Genomic DNA, 23,772 nt, shown 5'->3' on the forward strand with positions numbered 1-23,772 from the left:
GTCATGCATGATGAAGTGTTATTGATTGTGGGAAGGTTAGGTAAAGCATATTCAAAACTTATAATTTGAGTGCACAACTACAAAATTGTAAAACCACGACACTTAATAGACGACGGTGAAGCTTAAAACCGTCGTTATATTTTAAAAGACAACAGTTTTACAAAACTATCGTAGTATACCGTCTTATACACCACTAAAATCAATTTGGGTTTTAAATCACGACGTTTGTACTTTTAAAACACGCTAGCTCTTTTTTCTTTTGTTGAAACACGCTAGCTCGAAAACATTCACTCCTGAACTCTCGTGGTGCCCTTTCAACTCTCAAATCTTCCTAATTTTCCTCATCTCTCTCCCTCCCTCAACTCTTGCCCTCGACCCGACCTCCAAGACAGACTCCTCCGTCGAAATCGATAACCCAACTTCGTCGTTACATCTCTCTTCCCTCGGTAGTCGTTCGTTACTGGTACAAGACCTAGTGGTTTCGATTTGAAATCCTGAAACGACGGCGTTATATGAGCGACTGCAGAGAAAAATCACAGCACAAGGTAACAGTGGTTGTTTCAGACCTGGCGGCTGCCGCTGTAGTCCGAAGATCAAGCTTTTCAATCTGCCGTGCAATTCAAATGTCGTCGGCGTCGTAGTGGCAGTGGGAGACCGCCATCGTCGGCGCCGTCGCTGGGTTTGCCACCAACACCGGATGCATCCTCTGGACGTAAGTACGAGATTTCAATTCCACGATGGTCAAGTCTCCAATCTTCCATCTTACAAGAACACAGCTCATGCCATTTATGTAATTTCATTTGTTTTTTTTAATTCCGATTTCACTTCTGGGTCTTAGATTTATGTTGATTTATGAATTTTTGAAGTTTTCGTTTATTTTCCTATTAATGACCTAGTTTTGCTGTGCAATAAAGTTTCACATTGGCTTGGATTTTTTTGAAGCGACTTGGGAACAGGTTGGTTGAAAATTAAATTCATTACTTCTATGTGTTTTTCTGTTTCTGTGGATTTTGGGGCTTCGGGGATTTTATTTTTGGGTTTTTATTTCAGCAGTGTTGTTCTATTCCTTAGTTTTGAGATTATATACACAAATTTTCATTGGTTTGACATTTGCTGTAAATAGGTGTTTGGGAATCGAGAGAGGAACTCTGAATTTGGGAAAGGCAGTCAAAACAAATGAATAAGAACAGGACTGTAAATTTCGTCTTGTGTTATTCACAGTGCTTACTCATGTAGCTCATGTCTATGAGTGTAGGTATTTTGATTGTCATCGTTATACATTTCAGATTTAAGTATTTGGTTTCTTGAAACTTTGTTTTTAGTTGTGGTTTCTGATCTCTAGCCCATGTGTGATCTATAATTTTCTGATACTATGTGCAGGCCTGCTTAAAACAAATAAAAGAATGCAAGTATAGGTGGGTGTACCAATGGAAGATTTTGAAACTTTCAATTCTTAGATGACCCCTGATGTAGAGTTTTCTTCCCCCTTCCTTAATATTTATTTATTTTAATAATGAATATAGCATTGGTGCACAACATTTGGGACTGGAAGAAGACAAATACAACAATAAAATACTATGTGATTATTCTCTTCCCTTAAAATATTTGGGACTTGTAGTAGTTATAGTGTTTTCTGACTGTGATGTTTGAAATATAAATGGACTTTGTTTTAAATCTTTCATTGTTGCTTGTGCGTGGGGTTGGTTTGGAGATGAGATGCGAAGCAAAGAGCAATTTGTGTAATTGTGTTTGTGTATTTATCTGCATATGTATAACAACAATGACATGGTGATGATGGAGATTTGTGGACTCGGAGTGTTTTCTAAGAGTTGGTTTTTTTTTTTTCACTCTCAATGTCATTCCTGCATTTTATTTTGTCTTTTAACTCTAGAAAATAAACACATGAAACTTGAAATTTTTTTATGTCTATGTCCCTGAATTTGGCTGACTTTCTTTTTCCCCTAATTGTTTTTTATGTGCAGCTCTTTTGAACTATAAGTTGAGTCAGAGTATTTCTTTTACTTGATGAAATAAGTCTCTCCAGGAATTGCAAAAAAAAAAAGGTAATGGCTCTAAGCTTTAAGATTTTCTATTGAAAGCCTATGCTATTTGTTGTATTATAAGTCTGGAATGTATTGAACTTTGTGTTCTAATATAAGTATGTTACTGAATCTCTGTTTTTCGGCACAAAGTTCATTTCAGTTCATTTGAGTCCCAGAAAATTGAGTTCTCATAGCATTCAAATTTCTTCATTACATTCAATTCATTTCTTGGTCTTTTGGGAGGAAGTAAGAGAGATTTGAATCCTGTTTTTTTCATTGCTCAAATAATTTCTAATTACAAAGATGTGCTATGTATTGATCCTAATCTTGTTTTCCTGTAGGATCTTGACAACAAATTAACAAGTTATTTGATTAATTTTTTCACGAGGTATTTTCATTTTATTCACTTTAAGTATTTTTGCTATTGGGTGCTTTTTTTTTTTTTGGAGCAGGGAAGGCATTGAAAGAGAGGGAAAAAGTTGCCGAACAAAGAATGAGATTTTGGGGAAGATACAGGAGAAGGGGCATTGGACTATTGCAATTGAAGGGAGGAAGAAAGGCTTTGCTATATGTTGAGTACGGAATAAGAAAGGAAAGAGAAAAGGTTAATATTAGGAACCATGTAATTCATGTATCTATGGATGTGATAGAATTTGTGAGTAATCACATGTAGTTCCACTGTTTCTAATTCTATGTAATAAAATTGAATCTTCAAGTTTTATGTAAGAAATAATTTTTGAGTATATATATTCATTAATAAAGTGTTATAATTGGTTTTCTAGTTAAAATCGTTGTATAGAATCATTGGAAACAAAAAACTAGAATGTAACAGCTTGGGAACTTATTAGACGATATATTTAAAGAAAATAAAACGATGGTTTTATTTAGGGGTGGCATTTTAAACCGAAAAACCGAAAAACCGCAAAAATCAACCGATAATTTACCGCAATGAAACCGCAATCGCGGTAAACCGAACCGCATTTGCGGTATTAAGAACCGAACCGCATTTGCGGTTGCGGTTGCGGTATTTGATTTTCAAAACTTGCGGTTACCGCAAACCGCAAAGTATAGCCACACGGATGATGAAGTTGAATTTTACAAGGAAATAGAACATATGACAACTTGTAAGTAATTAGTTTATTTATACTAATGTTATTTATGCTTCTTCTTATAATAAAATGTACTACACTATGTTGTTTTATTTGTAAATAACATTGGTGCTCAAACAACACAACGGGGTTCTTCAAATCCACTCACCACCAACACTTGAGTTTATAACTTTAGTTTGTAACATTGGTGCATTGCATTTTCCTTTTAGTTTGTAACTTTAATTAACTTTGAATTGAATTTTTCTTTTTTGTTGTAACTTTAATTCATTTTGCTTTGCATTTTCCTTTTGGTTTATAACTTTAAAGGATTTAGAATTGGAATGCTTGAGAAGTTTAACTTTAATTGGAATGCTTGAAATTGTAACTTTAATTTTCTTAGGTTGTGAATGCTTGAGAAGTTGATGAGATTGTGAATTTATATATGTTTGAGAAATTGAGGTTGTGTATTTATTTATTTAGGTTGTGAATTTATATTTTTGTGAATGCTTGAGAACTCGCGGTTTTAAACCGCTAATTCGCGGTAACCGACCGCATTTTGCGGTTTACCGCAATGTGGTAAACCGCAAAACGCGGTCGGTTTGCGGTTTCAAAAATCACCAAACCGCAAATAGTCGGTCGGTTTGCGGTTTGAGTAAAAATTCGCGGTTACCGAACCGCAACCACCCCTAGTTTTATTGGAAAAGTCGTCGTTTGTACAAATAATCAATGACCGTTTTAACACAATACCGTCACCTTTATATACAATCAATGACGCTTTTTAACAAAATACCATCGTCTATTGCATGTAATAGACGACGGTTATTTTAAAAACCGTCGTTTTTACATATAATAGACGACGGTTAATTACTGTCGTAGTTTGACATTCAAAAAGATAACGGTCGATTTAACGACGGTTTGAAAAAGAGAAAGACGACGGTGTTTTCCCGTCGCCTATTTCAATTTTTGTAGTAGTGGTGGAGTTTTGTAGCAACCAAATGAAGTAAAAGAAGATGAAGTGGGAGCTGCAACCCTAAGCTTGAAGAGAAGAAGAACTGTTTTCAAATGCAATTATGTGTTAGGTGAAGTTGGTGAATTAAGTATTGTAAGTTGGTGAAGTGAGTGTTGTAGGTAGAATCAATACTTAATTCAGATTTTCACTTCCCTTAGGCCTATAAATAGTGAGTTTCTCCAAGCTTGTAAACACACCCCAAGGGGGGGAGCTCTCAAACACTTCTCTAGAGCTCCCCTTCCTTCTCTACCTCAAATTCTTTTAGTTTTCTTTTCTAGTTCTTAATTGTTATAACAAAATTATTTTGCTAAATTTTTCTTTAAGTTTTTTCAAGTTCTACTCTACTTCATTTGTAATGTAAATTCTTTTCTTAAGTATTCAATTTTGATTAGTTTCCAAGTTTCAATTATGGTTTTTGTTCTTATTCATTATGCTTATAAGTTAATATGTTAGTTTGAATGATTGATCACCATTAAGGCTTGCATGTTAGCTATCTTGGTTTGAATTAAGAGTAGACTCCATGCTTTAATTCGAATTGAACTATGAATAGGAAGAATATGTATGGACATTCGACAACAAGGATTAAATACATACTTGATTGTTTAAAATGTTCTTCTATGCTTAATGGATTCATAATGCTTAATTTTAAGTTAGACAACAGATGATCAAATTAGGGAATTACAAATATAAGGTTAGGACCCTACATCATGGATTAATCATACTTTAGCTAGAATCAATCCGTTAATCTAAGTGATGATGGATTTTGAAGGGTCTGATGGGTTTGGTAATTATAGCATCTTTGGTGTATTTGTTAATTGTTTTTTCAGTATCTTAAAGTGAAGATTAATGATGATGGTCGTGGTTTTTAAATACAGTTTTTTTACTTAGACAATGAAGGTTATGTGTCATGGAAATATCAACTGCAATATACCAACATGCGATATACAGTACTTTGGTGGTCGGTTTATGGTTTGTCTTTTTAGCATATCGTAATACGGTTGATTCACGATTTCATTGAAAAGTTGCGGTAACCGAACCACAACCACCCCTACTTGAAGATATATTTTGTAGCTTTGCCATGGCAGAGATACGGATCTCTAGCCTATGCATTTAGAGGCTGTGCATTTATCCACATTTCGTTAAATCTCAACAGTTGTAAGAGCACTTCCAGCAGTTTGCCCTTGCCATGGCAAGAGGAGGGCTAGGATAGCTACTATTCACGTGAATAGTGGCTGTCTTTGCAAAAGGTTGTGGTGTTTCCATCAATTGCCATGGCAACAACTATTCACATGAGATATGAGGTGAGAAATTTGTTTAGAGTTTTGGTGTGGAAAGTGAAAACTATGATTAAGTATTTATTTTTAAAAAAATCTGAATTTTTTTTTGTTGCTGACGTCATCGCTTAGGTCAACAAACTCGAGCTTGAACTATGACAGATCTTACCTGAGGGCTGGCTGGTTTCGGGCCCCACCTTTAGCTGGCCTAGCCCTTGTTCTGAAACATTTTTGGCCCAAACCCCTAGCCCGAGCCCAGCCTTAGCTGTTGGAAGTGCTCTAACAATGTATCCACTAAAAACACGACAAGTAGTCAAGCTTTGAGTTAAGATCTTTCTTTGAGTTTTCTAAATGTTAAAACGAGGTTAACTATGATAACAAAGATCAAATATTACAAAATATTATAATATTATAAATAAATAAATAAATTTATATTTATATATTTTATGATTTAGGGTTTAGGGTTACAACTTGAAGGAGGTATTCCCAAAAGGCCTTTTTGATGGGAGAGAGCCTGCCAAGAAGGCAGGGATGGACTGGGCCTTTTGGTAGTGGTAGTGGGCTATGGTTGATTTTACAAAAGGCCTTTCTTTCAACTAGGCTATAGAAATGAATTTTCTAGAGTTCTTTTTAATTTTTTGGTGGTATTAACTGGGCTATGGCCCAATCAAGTTCTTTTTTCTACATTTGATTTATTGCTTAAAGATATATATATATATATATATATATATTTGGGTCTGAAATTTGCTTGAAGATACTTCTTCTTTCTTAGTGCCTCGTTTTTATGGGTGAGCAAACCACCTATCCTTATACTTTATAGGTTTCTTATGGTAGAGATACATGAATAACTTAATTCTAACAAGTTGCAGCTGGATTTAATTTGTCTGGAGTAGAAAGATAGACTAACTAGTTCTTCCTTTAATACTACTTTTGTTTCTAATTTTGAAAGTGGCCGTAAGTTCAAATCTCCAACTCAGATTGAAAAAGGAGAGAGAGATACATCAATATCTTAGACAAACATCTTGCACAATTTGTCATAAAAAATATCTTGGGTTGTCTCCGTTTCATGGGCCTAAGAAAATTAGATAGAATCGTTAGCAGAAAGAAGATGTGGGAACCCTTCACCAAAAAAAAAAAAAAAAGGGTTCTTCAATCTAAGTCCAAAATCTCTAGCCGTCATTGGATTGAGTCCACACCTTTTTTGCTGTAGATTTGGGTCCATTGTTTTTTATTAATTTTTTCGTGTGTCAATTTTACCCTTTGAGGTAAATAAGATGTAACAACCTGGTCCTTAATTAATATTTAATTATTAATTTATTCCAATAAAAGACCACTATACCCCTAGAATATTTTAATGGTATTAAAGTTGACTTTTTGACTAGGAAGGAATTTTGGGATTTCAGTTATACCGTTGCGTAGAGCGCAGCGAGATGAGTCCGTAGACACGTAGTGGGCTCAAATCGGAGTTGTAACGAAGGAGTTACGATTAAAAGAAGTTTAGTGGCATAACCGTAAATATTTTTAAGTTCAGATTTTATAAACCGAGAAATTTCTGGATTCGGGAGGGGCTGCAGCAGCTGACTTTGGGAGCTGTTTTCTCTCAGCTCCGACCCCCGATTCAGGCAAGACCAGTGCCAAACGAACCACCAAACTTTCCTCTTCCAGCCCCAACCCTTCACCGCCTCGATCCACCGTCATAGTCGCGGAATCCGCCACGAAACAGCGGCGGTCTTTGGATAGTTTTGACAAAACTTCCAACCTTTCGTTCTCTGTCGTCTGGCCACCAAATCGGACGAGTGAGGTATTATTTTCTAGCTATTTTTCATGCTCTAGCTGCTGGTTGGGTAGGATTTCAGAAATTTCGAGCATAGATAGCTCGATTTAAGAGTTAGGTTTCAGCCGATTTTGAGAGCACAGTTCTGGCCACTTTTTGGGGTATGTCCAAGAACAAAAGTTGTTCCAAATGTGGTGTTTTACCTAAGTTAGGAGTTTGGGCCAGCGGTTCAGAGTTTTTCCGGTCATCGAAAATTGATCAAGCCACCCACGCTCTGCCGACACGTGTGGCTGCGCGTGGGCAGATTGGTGGAGACTACATTCAGTTTTAGAATGATCCTTGTGTTATCACAAGCGCGTAGGATTTCACGGATTTTAATTCGGATAACGTTTGAACCTCGAACGGATCTCGCCTAGTGTGATTTCCGGGTTCAATACGTTTGAACCGTTGGATCGTAACCATTTTCAGATATGTTAATCTGAGTAATTCTAGGATCGTATAGTAGTTGATGATCACAAAACGGAGTCGGATACTCCAGGAATGTCAGCCTTAGTGCTAGTTTACGAATAAATAAACTAGTTGCAGATCGAGGAACAGAGAAAAGAACTACGTGTGGCTTGATCCTCGAAAAGTGCGTAGGCGCCTATAGTTATCAGCGCATCCACGAGTTAGGGCTCGGGGTTTATGTTATCTTGTTTTGATATTTTGGTCATTTACGACTTACGACCACCGGTGTCGCTTTAAATGTGATTTGACCAGATTTCTAAGTGGAATTTGGGTCGGGTCATTTCATAAGAAAGGAACATTAATTGAAAATCCAAATTAATGTATCAATTTTTTCCTTCTAAATGGATTTCATATTTTAAATTTTGAATCCTTCCATTGCCGCCATGACACATCCGTACCAAAAAAAAAAAAAAAAAAACTTTTCTTCAAGTAAAATACTTTAACAATTAACTATTGCAATATTTATATAATATATAGATAAAATATAATTAAAGTCATGAAAGCAATGACCCACATATTTTATCTTACAATGAAAATTAAGACCCATAGGCAAGCATCAACATAAAACTGTACCTATCCATAATGTTGATTCATGAGGTTTCAAGCATAAGAACAAATAAAAAAAGTTCATATAAAACAATGAAAGTAGGAGTATTATTGATGATGTCTTCCCAACAAATATTTACCTCATTACTAGGTAAATATGAGATAATATACCTAATTATTAGGTAAATATAAGATAATATACCTGTTTGCCCGTTCTTGGTTTACTCCTATGATGGAAGGGCAAAGTTCCCCACTGCCTTGAGAACCATAAACTGGTCAACAAGTCAGCTTTCTTTGGTGTGCGAGCGTGCCACTGCTAGCAAAATTTCTAGCAGACTTGGTTTGGAATGGATAACTTGCGTCCCAAGTTACTGATTTCTGCAAACAAACGATTGTGAATTTGGGTGAGGAATATCTCCCAAGTAAGTTCTTTTCCTGCCTCAGACTGGTGAGGACTTTAACAATTTATCTCAGTATAAGGAGGTTGCCTTGGCCAGAATGGTTTGATGGGATTTAAATTGTTCTTTAGGCGGAACTGCCTTTTACAAAAAAAATATATATAACAGTGAATGCTTATATTAGAGGAAGATGAAGGGACAGTGGGCTTTATTTCATCGAGATAGAAGGTTCGTCCGCTGGACTGAGATACCCGGGCGATTTGGGGCGCTTTGGATCGACCGTTGACAACCTTGGCTGCTAGGCTTCAACTTGTAAATCGATACCAAAGGCTGATTCTGGCAGAGCTTTGATGTACCTCATACTTTTGTGAAGCTTTTGAGTGGCGTAATCGCAATCTTCTTAATCTGCACGGCGGAGTGACGGTTTTGAGGGCTTCATGGGCTAAAGACTGCACTGTGAATTTTTCTGAGGTTTTCCATACTTGGAGGAGACTCAAACCCTGACTGTCTTGGTTTGCTGAACCAAATTTGTAACGAAAGAAATCTCGTGTTGAATGACTTGTTTCTTAAATCTGGATTTTGTGGATCCTGATCTGGAGCTGGTTTCACTTGAAATTCAAGTGGGCTTGTTGGTTGATTTTGAACTTGTCTGTTGACGGTTTTCTTTGTGTAGGATCTTTGTTTGATTGGGTGATGATTTTTTTGTTGTGTCTTTACCCTGTTCACTCCTTCTTGTATTTATAGTAAAACTGTTTCTTTTCTGGAGTAGGGTGATTGTGTTTATTTATTGGGCGGCAAAGATATCTCCCCCTTTTTCTTTTTTTAATGGAAGGAAAGAAAATAGGATTTCTTCAGTTTTGGCAGATAGGCTCTCAAATAGGCAATCACTTCCCTGATTTTCTTGAAAAGGAACCTAATCTCTTTCCCAATTTCAACTGCCCCTTGTGAGATTTTACCCGTGATGGTTAGTTTGACCCCTTTTCTGGACAGCTCCTGCTTTCCTGCTTATCCCTCTTTGAGATTGTAACTTGCCTATCTCCTTGGGAGAATTACCTTCTCTGAAAAGACAGAAGAAAAATCTCTGAATATACATATATATATGTAAGAGGGATTTGATCTTCAGTTTTTTCAGAATCAACTTGATGTCATGAACCCTTCAATCACTTCTTCTATGACAGTTGCCATTGCTGACTTTTCTTTATCCCAGAGATGTCACGTGGGATTTTTCCTATTTCTGGGCTCCCTCTTCCTATTATATTGGGCTGTGAGGCCCAAATTGGCCTTGTTTGCTCTGATGAGCCTTGGTGGTCTCTTACGGTTTTTGGGCTTCCATCTTTCTTTGATTTTTTGCGGCTTTATTCGGGCCTAATTTTATTTGGTGGGTGTGTCAATTTTGGCCCAAACAATGCTCTTAAGTCCGAATCGTTTTGAAGCGGTTTGCACTTAAATGACATGGCCATTAAATTGGCGCGTGGTAAATTCCCATTACCTCACGTCGCCACTCTTCCCACTAAGCTAGTGCCCGTGTGAAGCAGTTTTCAGTTACTAGCTCTTTATTAGCTAGTCAATATCAGGTGAGGCCTTGTCTTCTCTATGTCGATGTCTTCTCTTTCCCACGTTTTCTGGCTTTTTAAAAGAAATTTAAAACCCTCCGTTTCTGTTCACCTGAAAAACCTAGTTCTTTCAAACTTGATTCCTCTTGAGCTTTCTTTCTTTCGATAACTTCCTTTCGCTCGATCCTGCCTTGCCCTTCCTGTGAACCTCCCTTTTTAGAAAAAATAACTCCAAGAAATGTCTTCCCCGAAATCCCGTGCTCAGTCTTCCTCTGTTCCAGTTCTTCCAGACTACATTACTGGGGCTGGGATTGATAAGCATGCGATAGAGGTTAGGAGCAAGCTCCATCCTTTTGCCCAGAAAAACCTAGATGAAAATGTCCTCCATTTGTTCGAAAACACCTTGGTGCTGGGGCCTCACTGGTTTGGCCCCGTTCCTCCCGAGATGGCAGAGCGGTGATGAAGAAGGATGCTGAGGCCCCTCTATGTTTCGAGAGCTCTTCTGCTCTGGCTTCTCATTCTTGGGTTAGCAAGAATTTGAGTCGTTCGTTCCCATCCAGGAAGTGAGAAATAGCCCATCAAGTGGGGTGATTGGATTGACAGACTCCTTCCTCAATTTGGGGCTCACTGAAGCGGGCTGGAATTTATGACGCCATACTCCTATCCAAGCAATCTATCAACGAGGATGAGAACACGCTTGCTGCTGCTCTGTGTTTCGGAATTCGCGAACACCTTCGATTTTCGTATAGGCCCCATGGCTCCGACGCTGGATATGGCTCAGATTTTTGGCTTTAGGCCTCATGGAAGACCCGTTGATGCTGTTGGTGATTATCACAGAAGAAGGACTAGCGAAGCTAGCCAAGCCATTCACTATTTCCCAACGATTAACGAGTGCTCCTTCTCCAATTATCTCAAAATTTAGTGCCGAGAAGGACAAAGATCAACAAAGATATGTTGTTCCTCCCGTATTGCTGAACAGGTTTGTTACGCCTAATCGCTCTTCTGCAGCTCGCTTGAGTATAGGCATCCGCGTAAGCTCGCATAATCATACGATGTTGGACTCGGGCCTACAGCTCGGCCCATCTATTCAAGAACCTGCATACCGCCACCCCGGAGTATCCGCTAAATCTGCTCGCTCCGGTGCCTTACGGATGATTCAGATCCGCCGCAGTCTATTTTCCCGAGTTAAGGTTTCGGATATAGTTCGCACGAGGACCGAGTTCGGCTCAACCATTGTTGTCGGCGAAGTCCCTAAGCGATCAATCGATGAGTACCGATGATCTTCGGGCATTGTACCAAAAGGTGCAGCGCATGGCAAGTGGTGATCGGAGGACCTATCCGTGGTTTCAACCTCGGACATCGTCTCGCTTGAGAAGGAGCCGTAAGACGAATATGCCGGCGATTTTAGGAAGAAGTTCTGAGTGTGACCTTACCCAGAGATCTGCCTCATGGAGGAGGAAAACCTCCAAATTATCATTTAGGCGAAGTCTACCATCCCAACTTCGCAAGGCAACTTGGCTGCCCTCGGCTCATACCCCTCAAGTCATACTGAATCGGGGTCTTCTTGGAGGGACGCGGATGACTTGGAGGTCCACAAAGATGCCAGTGTGCGGTGAATAAAATCAACAATAGTAGATGCCCTTTATCCTTCATGGGAATTGAACTCCTGCAGATTCTGCGGAGTTTGATGCTTGGAAAGCCGATTCCGTGATCCGCTTCGCGACCGCACTTCAGTCCTTTTTAAGGGTGGGACAATTGGAATGTCCATTCAGACGAAGAGACTCACAAATTCATGGTGCAGACCATCAAAGACATCAACATGCAAGTTATAGAAGGTAATCTCTCCTGTCTGTTGCCCATTCTGCTTTTTAGTGATGATGCTAATCTTTTTCTGTACTCAGATCCCTCTTTGACAAAGAATATAGGGAGCCAACCAGCCCAAAGTGGAGAGGTGTTTGGTAAGTTCGTGATATTTATTCAGTTTCTCCTACTACTCTTCTACTGGTTTGACCTTTGACTTTTGTCCTCTGCATAGTTAATTCTGTTATTGCTACAGGGATCTGGAGCTGCCCTCCGGGAATGGAGAAGAGGAAGAAGAAGAAGAAGAAGAAGATCAGGTAGAACAGACTCTGTCGAGGCCACTTCTCCCGTTAAAAGAAAGAGAAAAGAAACTGCCATCTATGACTCGGTATTCTTTGACAGTTTCCTTTTGAATTCTTCATAATCTTGTTCTGTCAAACTTATTTTTTGTCTGTTGCAGTTGGAAGTCCTTCTCCTCCTCTTACTAAGTCAAAAAGACTTAGAAAGAAGATTGTAGAAGAATATGTGGCCCCGGAGGGAACTAGGGCAGTTCCTACCACCACTTCTGGCACGGATGATGACCTGAGAGAGGCTTTCGAAGCTGTGGAGCAAGAAAGGGAGCTGGAAGAGGTAGGAGAGGAGCCTCAAGAGAAGGCCAAAATAGTGGAAGAAGATGTGAGTTTTATATACTTGGCAGTATTTGTTTCTGCTGCACTTTTATTTCCCTGTTCGACTTGTGCATCCATAGGAGGAAATTCATGCCGAGGTGATAGCGGAGAGTATTGCCTTGGCTCTAAGCAGCAGGAAGATATAGGGCAGGGTTAACCAACTCAGAGGTGGCCCTTTTGATGATCCAGAGGCGAACATTCCACCGCCGCTCCAACACCGAGGATCAGCAGAGCAAATCGGATCGAGCACGGGAACAATCGAACAAGTGGTTCTGCTCCTGAAACCATAGCGTATGGCTGCTGCCGTTCGCTTCATGGTGAGTTCGCCTTACTCTGCCTTTTCCTGTCTTATGTGGTTCTGTCCTATTCCTCTATCTCTCTTTGACCCTTAAATCTTTATAGGTAGAAACATCAAAACTGCTGGGATCTTGGCAAGGTGAGGACCATCCTCATGCACCTCCGATTGTTCTTTGTGAGTGCTTTTGTACTTTTGTTTTCTTCTTTTCTGTTTCTGCCTTGTTTTGACTTATGCTTCCTTCTACAGATGCCTATACACTCCCTTGCAGGTTCATCCGCCATGACCTCTTTCTTGATCCGAGTGGCAGAATTTGAAGCTATGGACCTAGATGCCCACCGGATAAGTTGGAAAAACTCGCTCTCTGTTGGTAAGATAAAGTCCAGGCAGTGGAAGAAGCAATGGAGAGATCAAGATCCGCATCAATTGGAGCCGGATGAGGACAGAGAGGCCTTTGATCGGTGTGAAGGATCTGGATCTGCTGCATAGACAGAACATGGCCCCAAAACCCATACTTGAGATGAGCCTTGGCTTGGCAAGGGATGTGCTTAACCTTCACGACCGTTATGAAGATCTGAGGCCCACCTTCAAAACCTCTGAGTTCTGCAAGACCACTCATGAAGCCAACTTGGCTGATTTCGCAGCGAAGGCGAATCGACGATGGTTGCGGGGTACAAAGAAGCCAAAGTTGCTGCAGATAATTTGGAGAAGCAGATTATGCGGATCTTCAAAGGCGATTAGCGGAATGCCGGGAAGTACAAAGACATTGGGGCTGGATTGAGTTCTAAGACCAAAGCCACCTTCCTTGTACAGAGCATGGTTGCAGCTTCTAGGCCAGCCCTGGAGATTGCAGAAGCTTCAATTCATCAGGGTGTGCTGCTTCAAAAGGAACTTTCTATCAAGAAGACTAACCTGCAAGAGACTCTTAGAAAACTAGGATTTTCATTTCGTTATCTTTTGCTTTTTCTGAACAGCTTGCCGTGGGGAAGGCCCCACGGTTTATTTATTTTTAAATAAAGTTTATTTTTGTTGTAACTTCTAGTTTTTATTTTATTTCTATTGATGGAACAAACGGAAAACAGAAGTAGAAGTACAACAAAGGGACAAACTCAAAGTAAATCTAAAACAAGGGTAATTTTGAAAGGAATCAAAAGATTTTTAGTGTAATCTTGTGTCTATCCCAGGGTCTGTTTGTACAGCCTGCGAATCCCACATGGTTGGATAAAACTTTTTTAATCCATTTGCCATTGATTGGGGCCGTATGAATTTCTCCATCCCTATCCTGCAATCTGTATGCCCCCATTCCGAGGATCTGATTGATTATGAAAGGGCCTTCCCATGTAGGCGACCATTTTCCATAACCGCCACATGGGTTCCGAGGGCGAATCGCCTTTCGGACTATCTCCCTTCTTCAAAACTCTTGTTCCCGACTCTCTTGTTATAGGCCCTTGATACACTGTTTTCTGCCAGAGTTTGTTGAGAGTGTCAGTGCTTGCATCCAATCCCTCCAGTTCAGCGCATGGCACTGGGAGTAGTTTTCTCCTACTAAGTCATGTTGGTGAGCAATTCGAGGGACTGAACAGCTATCTCCATAGGCAGAATTGCATCATGACCGTAGGTTAACGCATAGGAGTCATGCCATCGCTTCTTTTTTGAAGTTCTATATGCCCACAGAGTTTCTGACAGCTTCTCATGCCATTGTTTCGGATTCTTCTCAAGCATTTTCCTGATAATGTTGATGATCACTTTGTTGCTTGATTCCGCCTGTCCATTGGCTTGGGCATAATAAGGAGTGGATTGGAGCGATCTGATTTTGAATGCCTCTGCCATGTCCAGCATTTCTCCGGATATGAAGGAGGATCCTCTATCAGTTGTGATTGATTCTGGGATGCCAAATCTTTGTATAATCTGCTCTTCTATGAAAATGATGATCTCTTGAGATGTAGTAGATTTAACAGACCTTGGCTTCCACCCACTTAGTGAAATAGTCTGTGGCAACAATGATAAAGCGATCTTTGCTGGCTGGATAGATCTTACCAATGAGATCCATTGCCCATCCCCTAAAGGGCCATGGTTTTACCACTGGATTCATGGGAACTGATGGAGCCTGCTGGACTGGGCCGTGTCTTTGACAAGATTCACACCCCTTGGAATAGTTAATGCAATCTTTCATCATGGTTGGCCAGAAGTAGCCATATCTCCTAATTAACCAGCACATTTTTCTCCCACCTTGATGCGCTCCACAGATTCCTTCATGGGTTTCCCCCATAACTTTCATGTATTCTTTCTTTCCGAGGCACCTTAAAAGCACCTCATCCTTGCTCTTTCGGACCAAATCTTCATTCCACATAAGGTAGTTTAAAGCCATGATTCTGACTCTCTTCTCGGAGGGCAAAGTTGGATATCGTAGATAGGTCATGATAGGATTTCTCCAATCATCTTCAGTGATTGTGGCAGAGTTGACATCTATCTCCATCCCCCTGGCCAGAACAGATGGTAGGCTTTTCTTTCCTATCCCGATGATTCTTTGTACACAGTCTTGAGCATTTGTACGCTGTTGCCACAGGCCAATTCATTGGCAAAATTTTCTTCCCTTGGGATATGTTCCCAAGTGGCTTCTCAATTCTGCAGAAGATTCCTAGCTGCCACCAAGTAGACAGCCAAAGAAGGGCTTAGACACTTGTATTCCCGACAATTTGTCTTAAAACCAAGACATGGAATCTCTCGAATTTCCACAGATTGGATTCCTAGTTCTACCAGTATTTCTAAGCCAATGATTAAGGCCTCATATTCTGCCTGTTGTTGGTGCATTGGAAATCCAATTGGAAAGAGTAGCAGTGTCTGATTCCAAGTGGTTCTTGAAGACAATTCCCCTCGAAGTTATATCGTTTTTGATCAATCAAAGTATAACTTCCAAGGTGCAAGATGAACTGAGTAGATAGGATTGTTGAGGCAGGTGTGAGCTCTGGTTAATAGATCTGCATTTGCTATGTCTAAAGAGTCCATATTTTCAATCTCCTCTCCGGGATGATCTGCTAGGAAGTCTGCCACAGCTTGTCCTTTGACGGCTTTCGAGGAACATATCTGAAGGCAAATTCTGTCAAGGCCAAGGTCCATTTTCCAATTCTGCCTCTTAGCATTGGTCTTGTTAGCATGTATTTGATCAGATCTGTTTTGGCAATGATATAGATGGTGTATGGCAGCATGTAATGTCTGAGCTTTACAGCAGTGAAGTACAAGGCTAGGCAAAGTCTTTCAATTGCAGAATATTTTCTTTCCACTTAGAGTTCTGCTTAGGTAATAAACCGCCTGTTCCTTTCCTTCCTTGTTATCCTGAACCAATAAACTTCCAATGGATACTTCTGATGCAGATATATAGAGCTTGAGTGGTCTGCCTCTCTTTGGTGGGGACAGAACTGGTGGATTTGAGAGGTAATGCTTGATTTCCTCAAAAGCTTGTTGGTGCTGTTCTTCCCACTTAAAGGTTTGTTCTTGTTTTAATCTTAACAAAGAAGAGAAAGGCTGGATCTTTCCTGCAGAATTGGATATAAATCTCCTTAAAAAATTAATTTTTCCTAAGAGACTTTGCAATTCCTTCTTGTTCCTAGGTGGCAAAGCTTCTATGATGGATCTTGCTTTGTTTTTGTCGATCTCTATGCCTCTTTGGTGGACCAAGAATCCTAGGAAATTTCCCGCTTGAACTCCAAAAACGCACTTCTTTGGGTTCATTTTCAGTTTATGTTGCCTCATTCTTAGGAATGCTCTTTTAGATTTGTCATGTGGTTTCCCTCCTCTGGTGATTTAATCACAACATCATCAATATAAACTTCCAGGGAATGTCCAATCATATCGTGGAAAACAGAATTCATTGCCCTTTGATAGGTAGCCCCTGCATTTCTCAAGCCAAAAGGCATTACAGTGTATTCAAAAGCACCTATATGCCCTGGACACATGAAGGCTGTCTTGTGGATATCTTCTTCTGCCATCATGATCTGATTGTAACCTGCGTTGCCATCCATAAAAGATAGCATCTGGTTGTGGGCAGCTCCATCTACTAGCATGTCTGCCATTGGCATAGGGTACTCATCCTTGGGAGAGGCTTCATTCAGTTTCGTAATCCAGCAGATTCGATTTTCCTTTTTAGAATCGGTACAATATTAGATAGCCAATCAGCATAGATGGCAGGCCGATGAATCTGCCTTGAGCAGCCTTTCTATTTCTTCTTTGACTTTTAGTTCTGTGTCCATGGACATCCTTCTTCTGGCCTGCTTGACCGGAAGGTATCCCTCTTTGATTGGCAGCTTGTGTTCTACCAATTCCCTGTCTAATCCTGGCATCTCATGATAATGCCAAGCAAAACAATCTTTGAACTCTTGTAGAAGTGCAACGAGTTCATTCTTAAGTGGCTCTTTCAATAGTGCGCTGATAAAGGTAGGCCTTGGATCCTCCCCTGTTCCTAAGTTTATTTCCTGCAAAGGATCTTCTACCTCTGGCAGAGAGTCATCCAAAGGCACTGGTGCAAAATCTAGCATTTCCTCCTGTAGTTCCTCTTCCTCCCGGCTTTCCGTGCTTTCATGAGTGAATTCGCCATATTGATGGTGGATTCTGCATAAAAACTTTTTCCTTCCAGTATATCAACAATCTTTTTGTAATGGACCGGATTGTTGCAGCTCGATCCTTTTCTTGTTGATTGGGACTAGACATTAGTGCTATGGAAATTTAGAACAAAAGGTCTGTTCCAATCCTCCAAGGAATTGGTTAGACCTTCTTCAATGAGCCTCTGGGCCGTGACACCATAGGGGCGGCCGTTCTGGTTGACTCCAAAGAAGGTGAAAGGACCAAGGTCATCATGATAATACCTTGCCTCACAACACATGGCAGAAGGTAGAAATGGCCGTGGATCGGCCTCTATTATCTCCATGTAGCCTTCTTCATTCCATAAAGCTAACTGTTGATGAAGAGTGGAAGGAACACATAGACTCTGGTGAATCCAGTCTCTGCCAAACAATGTATTGTAAGTGGTAGAGGTAGTATCTACCACAAAGAATGCAACCTTCAGCTTCTTGCTTCCTACTAAAACATCCACATGTAGGATCCCAAGGGTTTTGGTGATGCCTCCTGCGAAATTGGTGACGGTCAGGCGAGTTGGAATTAAATCCTTTTCTGTTCGCCCATTTTGCTCGATTCTGTGAGGCAGAAGGTTGATGGCTGCACCTCCATCTACCATAGTTTTGGGAATAGGAACACCCCAAAGTTTGCTGTTATAAACAAGGGTCTGAGGTGGTTTGCCATTTCTTTGGTTGGTTTGGAGAAGCAAAGCTGATCTGTAGCCAACTTGTGGGTTGTTCATACATCCTAGGGTATGCTTTCTTTGCTCGCATTTCTTCCGCTTCGCCAACCTGCATTCAAAACTTTCTTGGGAAAATACGTCTCGTCAGTGCTCTTGTCCTTCTCACCCAGAACTTTTCTGGTAGAATGAACACCATATTGATGCCTAGGTCAGACGTAACAAGTCCTCCACTGCACCAAGGCCTCGGTTTCCATCAATTCTCTGTCATAATCCATCATTTCTCCATCATACTCCTCCGTCCATTCTCCTAGTTCTTACATTCAGGAGCGCATTACAGTCATCTGTAGATGGTTCATAATCTAGCTGCCTCTTCATATTCCTCAACCCAGTCTCCTTGCCCTTCTCCTGGAATAGGATCGATTTTTCCTCTGGTCGGGGAGTTTTAAGTAGATTTTCTGAGGCGGAGGTAGAATGGATAGAAGGTTTCTTTGAGGATTCTGCTTTTTCAACTTCACGTGGTTGAGAGATTGCTTGTTCATGCTGGGGAAATATTTACGGCTCTTTCCCTTTTTGGCGGGATTGGCCTCTGGAAGCACACATGCGTTTTCTCGTTATTGAGGAATGTGCGATCTTGTCTCTGAACCCTCCTCCTTTGGGTTCTTGTCGGCTCCATTGTTGGTCTGCCACTTTTCCCGACAGAATACCACCTGCCTTCAATGATGGCCGCCAAAGGTTTATCACTTTTGGGCACTCTTATTGATTTTTCTTCCTTGGGATGCTTAGTCATTCTTCTGCTGGATTAAACAGGCCTAGGGTAGTTTCTGTGCGGCCTTATCACAGGCGTGGTTCCGATCCGGTCAAAAACACTTGGAGTGGGCAGATCCTGTTTTCGGGATTACCTCGGCTCGACCTCACACTTGCACTCTTTGCAGAGCACTATTCCAAATGAAATGGTTGCTTTTGGTCTTTCCATAGTCTCCTTTGAAACTATTCCGCTTCTCTGAGTCGGTCTCTATAGTTCATCCTTCTTTCGTTACGCGAATTTAGGTTGACCATATTAACTTGTGACAGGGAAAAGGATGCTGTGGTGACGGATGAAGGTTTTTCTGCTAGCTTCAGCCTTCCTGCTATTATCCCTTCCTGTATAACATCTCTGAAAACAACACAACTATTGGTAGAATGATTCCAAGAATTGTGCCATCTGCAATACTGTCTGCCCTTGAGTTCTTCTGGTTTGGGCATTCTGTGAGGCGTCTCTATTGCTTTCTGTAGCAACATTTCATCAAACAAAGCATCTACTTTGGTCAGATCGAAAGAATATACTTTGTTCTGCATGGGTTTGTTTGGAACGAACCCTCCTGTGAATGGTGGCGGCTTTTGATCCTTTGGAGGCTTTGTAAGGGTTTTACAACTGATGGGATGCTTTAATTTTGCCATTTCCGCAACTGCAACCTCTCTCTCCTCCGATTCCTCTGCATCTTCTTCTGACTCCACTTCAATCATATGTATTGAGGAAGAAGGGGATTTGTAATACGTGCCTTTGGAAGAGTTTCTCTTCTGCTGTTCCTCTCTGAGCAATTCCTCGTACTTGGCCGCTTTATCTGCCAGTTCTGCCAGATCTCCAAACAACATCCCATCAAATCTTTTCCTCAGAGAAATTTTGAGGGCAGCCTGAGCCATTTGGATGAAGTGTCTTTCTTCGATGGGGATTCGGCACTTCATTTTGAGCTTCCTGAACCTCGTTTATAAAGTCTTGGGCAGGTTCATCTTCACTCTGTTTGAGAGCGGCAAGGTCACTGATGGTGACTTCTGGCTGAATCCTGTAATAGTAGTCATGGAAGACGCTCTCCATTTGCTCCCAAGTCTGAATAGAATTTGCTGGCAGGTTAGTGTAACCAAGTGAAAGGTTGTCCAGAGAGAGAGTTCCCAAAAAGTCTTAGCTTTAACAGTGGGTTATTCTCTATGGCTATGCATTGGGTGGAAAATCTGCCTACGTGCTCAACTGATGAAGCATGAGGATCCTCTCCGTTGAATAAAGTGAAGTTTGGTACTTTAAAACCTGGGGACAAGGGTATCTGATCGATGTAAGGTGGATATGGCTTCCTATAGGTGTGCCTTTCCCCCCTCCGGCTTCAGGCTTCATCATTTCCGATCATCCTCTGCAATGCCCCACGTCATTTAGAGCATTAACGGGATGGGGTTTTGTCCTGCATTTGAGCAAATCGTGGTTACGCCCTATATGGTCTAGGCGAACTTCTTCCTGTGCTCCTCCGCTCTTCCAGTCTGGGTGGTTCCTCCGTTTGCCCCTTGCCTGTTTCTTGTTATTAGCATAAGGATAGTTTCCCCCTCTGCCTCTCCTTCCTCTTGCGGTGGAGGGAATGGATTGGGGTCCATCCTTCTGGGCCTGTAGGGTAATATTGCTGTTGGGCAGAATTTTCATAGGGAGATCTTGTGGGGCCGCTTGCTGCGGAACAAGTGAGGCTCGGCCGATTCTGCGGACTTGTCTGGCGCGCAGAGCTCGGCCGTCTTGGGGCGAGACGTTCTTGGACAGAAAAACCATTTCCTGTGTCGGCTGGATTTCTCCCGTTACAGTATCCGGCTACACCGCACCGAGAGGATTCTCTTGATATGGCCATGCCAATCCGGTGGGGACCATAGGGAAGGTCTAGTTCTTTGGACCACCTCATCGGGATTAGGGAATTCAGCCATGGCGACCTCCGATCCTTCCCGAATTGCTGTTGACTGCCATTGCATCATGGTGTCATATTATTTAGGTATATTGGCTCCTTTGTGTTGTGACCTCTTGTCGTAACACGCATTCTCGAGTTCATCCTTTTGAAGCCGGTCTGGACCTCCTGCTCCTGTCTTGCCATGTCTTGAATGCCGGGCATCACTTTCTTCGATTCCAGTCCTTCCCGAGGGCCACTTGGTTTATTTCCATGTCGTGGTGTGGGTTCTGGCTAGAGCTTCCAGTATTCATGGACTGGTAAAGAACTCAATGAGAAAATGTATACTGAGAAGTCCCACTGGGCGTGCCAAATTGTTTGCCCGTTCTTGGTTTACTCCTATGATGGAAGGGCAAAGTTCCCCACTGCCTTGAGAACCATAAACTGGTCAACAAGTCGCTTTCTTTGGTGTCTTGCGTGCCACTGCTAGCAAAATTTCTAGCAGACTTGGTTTGGAATGGATAACTTGCGTCCCAAGTTACTGATTTCTGCAAACAAACGATTGTGAATTTGGGTGAGGAATATCTCCCAAGTAAGTTCTTTTCTTGCCTCAGACTGGTGAGGACTTTAACAATTTATCTCAGTATAAGGAGGTTGCCTTGGCCAGAATGGTTTGATGAGATTTAAATTGTTCTTTAGGCGGAACTGCCTTTTACAAAAAAATATATATAACAGTGAATGCTTATATTAGAGGAAGATGAAGGGACAGTAGGGCTTTATTTACATCGAGATAGAAGGTTACAGTGCAGGTGACTGATTTGAGATACCCGGCTGGGACGCTTAATGGATGGACCGTTGACAACCTTGGCTGCTAGGCTTCAACTTGTAAATCGATACCAAAGGCTGATTCTGGCGAGTTTTGATGTACCTCATGCTTTTGTGAAGCTTTTGAGTGGGCGAATCGCAATCTTCTTAATCTGCACGGCAGGAGTGACGGTTTTGAGGGCTTGTGGGCTAGAGACTGCACTGTGAATTTTGTTGAGGTTTTCCATACTTGGAGGAGACTCAAACCCTGCCTGTCTTGGATTGCTGAACCAAATTTGTAACGAAAGAAATATCGTTTTGAATGACTTGTTTCTTAAATCTGGATTTTGTGGATCCTGATCTGGAGCTGGTTTCACTTGAAATTCAAGTGGGCTTGTTGGTTGATTTTGAACTTGTCTGTTGACGGTTTTCTTTGTGTAGGATCTTTGTTTGATTGGGTGATGATTTTTTGTTGTGTCTTTACCCTGTTCACTCCTTCTTGTATTTATAGTAAAACTGTTTCTTTTCTGGAGTAGGGTGATTGTGTTTATTTATTGGGCGGCAAAGATATCTCCCCCCTTTTTCTTTTTTTAATGGAAGGAAAGAAAATAGGATTTCTTCAGTTTTGGCAGATAGGCTCTCAAATAGGCAATTACTTCCCTAATTTTCTTGAAAAGGAACCTAATCTCTTTCCCAATTTCAACTGCCCCTTGTGAGATTTTACCCGTGATGGTTAGTTTGACCCCTTTTCGGACAGCTCCGCTTTCGCTTATCCCTCTTTGAGATTGTAACTTGCCTATCTCCTTGGGAGAATTACCTTCTCTGAAAAGACAAGAAAAATCTCGAATATACATATATATATATATGTAAGAGGATTTGATCTTGATTTTTTCAGAATCAACTTGATGTCATGAACCCTTCAATCACTTCTTCTATGATTGCCATTCTTGACTTTTCTTTATCCTTAGATGTCACGTGGGATTTTTCCTATTCTGGGCTCCTCTTCCTATTATATTGGGCTGTGAGGCTAAATTGGCCTTGTTTGCTCTGATGAGCCTTGGTCTCTTACAGTTTTGGGCTTCCATCCTTCTTTGATTTTTTGCAGCTTTATTCGGGCCTAATTTTCGCTGGGTTGGGTGTGTCAATTTTTGGCCCAAACAATACCTAAATATTAGGTAAATATAAGATAATGTGCCTCATTACTAGGTAAATATAAGATAATATACCTAATTATTAGATAAATATAAGAGAATGTAACTACTTACTAGGTAAATATAAGATAATATCCCTAAATACTAGGTAAATAAAGACAGATCACAAACAACCAACGTACATGGAATTGTAGGATCTGGCTTCCCAATTGTACCATATGTTCCAATATTTGGCGGCGGAACCCAGAGCCCGAGCACAACTGGTCCCTCTCCCAATACCAAACCGTCACCCCTACTGCAGACCCCAAAACCCCAAACAACTCCTGTCAAAAGAAGAAGGCACCGCCTCCACCACCACCTCCCTCACCAAAACCTCTAGGGAAAGCACCAGCTCCAATACCTCTAGCAAAGCACCGCTGCCGCCTCCACCTTCGAAGATTAAGGCGGCATCAGCTCCCTCCTCAAAACCTCTTCCAAAGCATGGCCTCAAACCTCGGTGGACGCACTTGCTCAAACCTAATCTGGTGCCCAAAGCACCTGCTCTGAGGCCTAATCGGGTGCCCAAAGTACCAGCTGCACAACCTCCACAAAAAGGACCTGCTCGGAGACCTAATGGGGGACGGAGAGCACCTGCTCCACTGACTTGTTGGTGAAAATTGCAGAGATTGTTGCTGAGAGAGAGTCCGAATTGGGTTAGGGTAGACAATATCATAATTATTATCATAAAAATTAATTTCTTACCTTATTTAATTTTTAGGGGCACGATGGGAATAATGAAGTAATTTAAAAATGAAAAAAATAATATGTAAATATCAAAAAATAAAAAAAGGAATGTAATCACACGTGGCATAAAAGTCAAAGGACTTGTATCAACAACAATAACTACGAAGATGGCATCCAAATTCTG

General features: G+C 41.1%; 2 long non-coding RNA genes and 1 pseudogene across 4 annotated transcripts; 2 read left to right on the forward strand and 1 right to left on the reverse strand.

The window, feature by feature from the left end:
- The first annotated feature begins 108 nt into the window (after nt 1-108).
- Nucleotides 109-2,827, forward strand: LOC107881200 (uncharacterized). 3 transcript variants are annotated; one of them, XR_016126711.1, is made up of 3 exons: nt 214-956; nt 1,124-2,063; nt 2,495-2,827. It is a non-coding gene; the product is annotated as an uncharacterized LOC107881200 (long non-coding RNA). The 3 variants fall into 3 exon arrangements; XR_016126712.1 differs by having other exon boundaries at nt 222-790; nt 897-956; nt 1,124-2,827; XR_016126708.1 differs by having other exon boundaries at nt 109-956; nt 1,124-2,827.
- Nucleotides 2,828-8,326: 5,499 nt separating this feature from the next.
- On the reverse strand, nt 8,327-23,337 carry LOC148920733 (uncharacterized). Its single transcript, XR_016126720.1, has 2 exons — nt 22,879-23,337; nt 8,327-8,411 (listed from the first exon to the last, which is right to left on the reverse strand). It is a non-coding gene; the product is annotated as an uncharacterized LOC148920733 (long non-coding RNA).
- On the forward strand, nt 12,953-13,971 carry LOC148920734 (uncharacterized; annotated as a pseudogene).
- Nucleotides 23,338-23,772: the final 435 nt, after the last annotated feature.

This window comes from Prunus mume, linkage group LG1 (genome assembly GCF_029339155.1).
Source record: "Prunus mume cultivar Tortuosa linkage group LG1, ASM2933915v1, whole genome shotgun sequence".
NCBI classification, from domain to species: Eukaryota; Viridiplantae; Streptophyta; class Magnoliopsida; order Rosales; family Rosaceae; genus Prunus; species Prunus mume.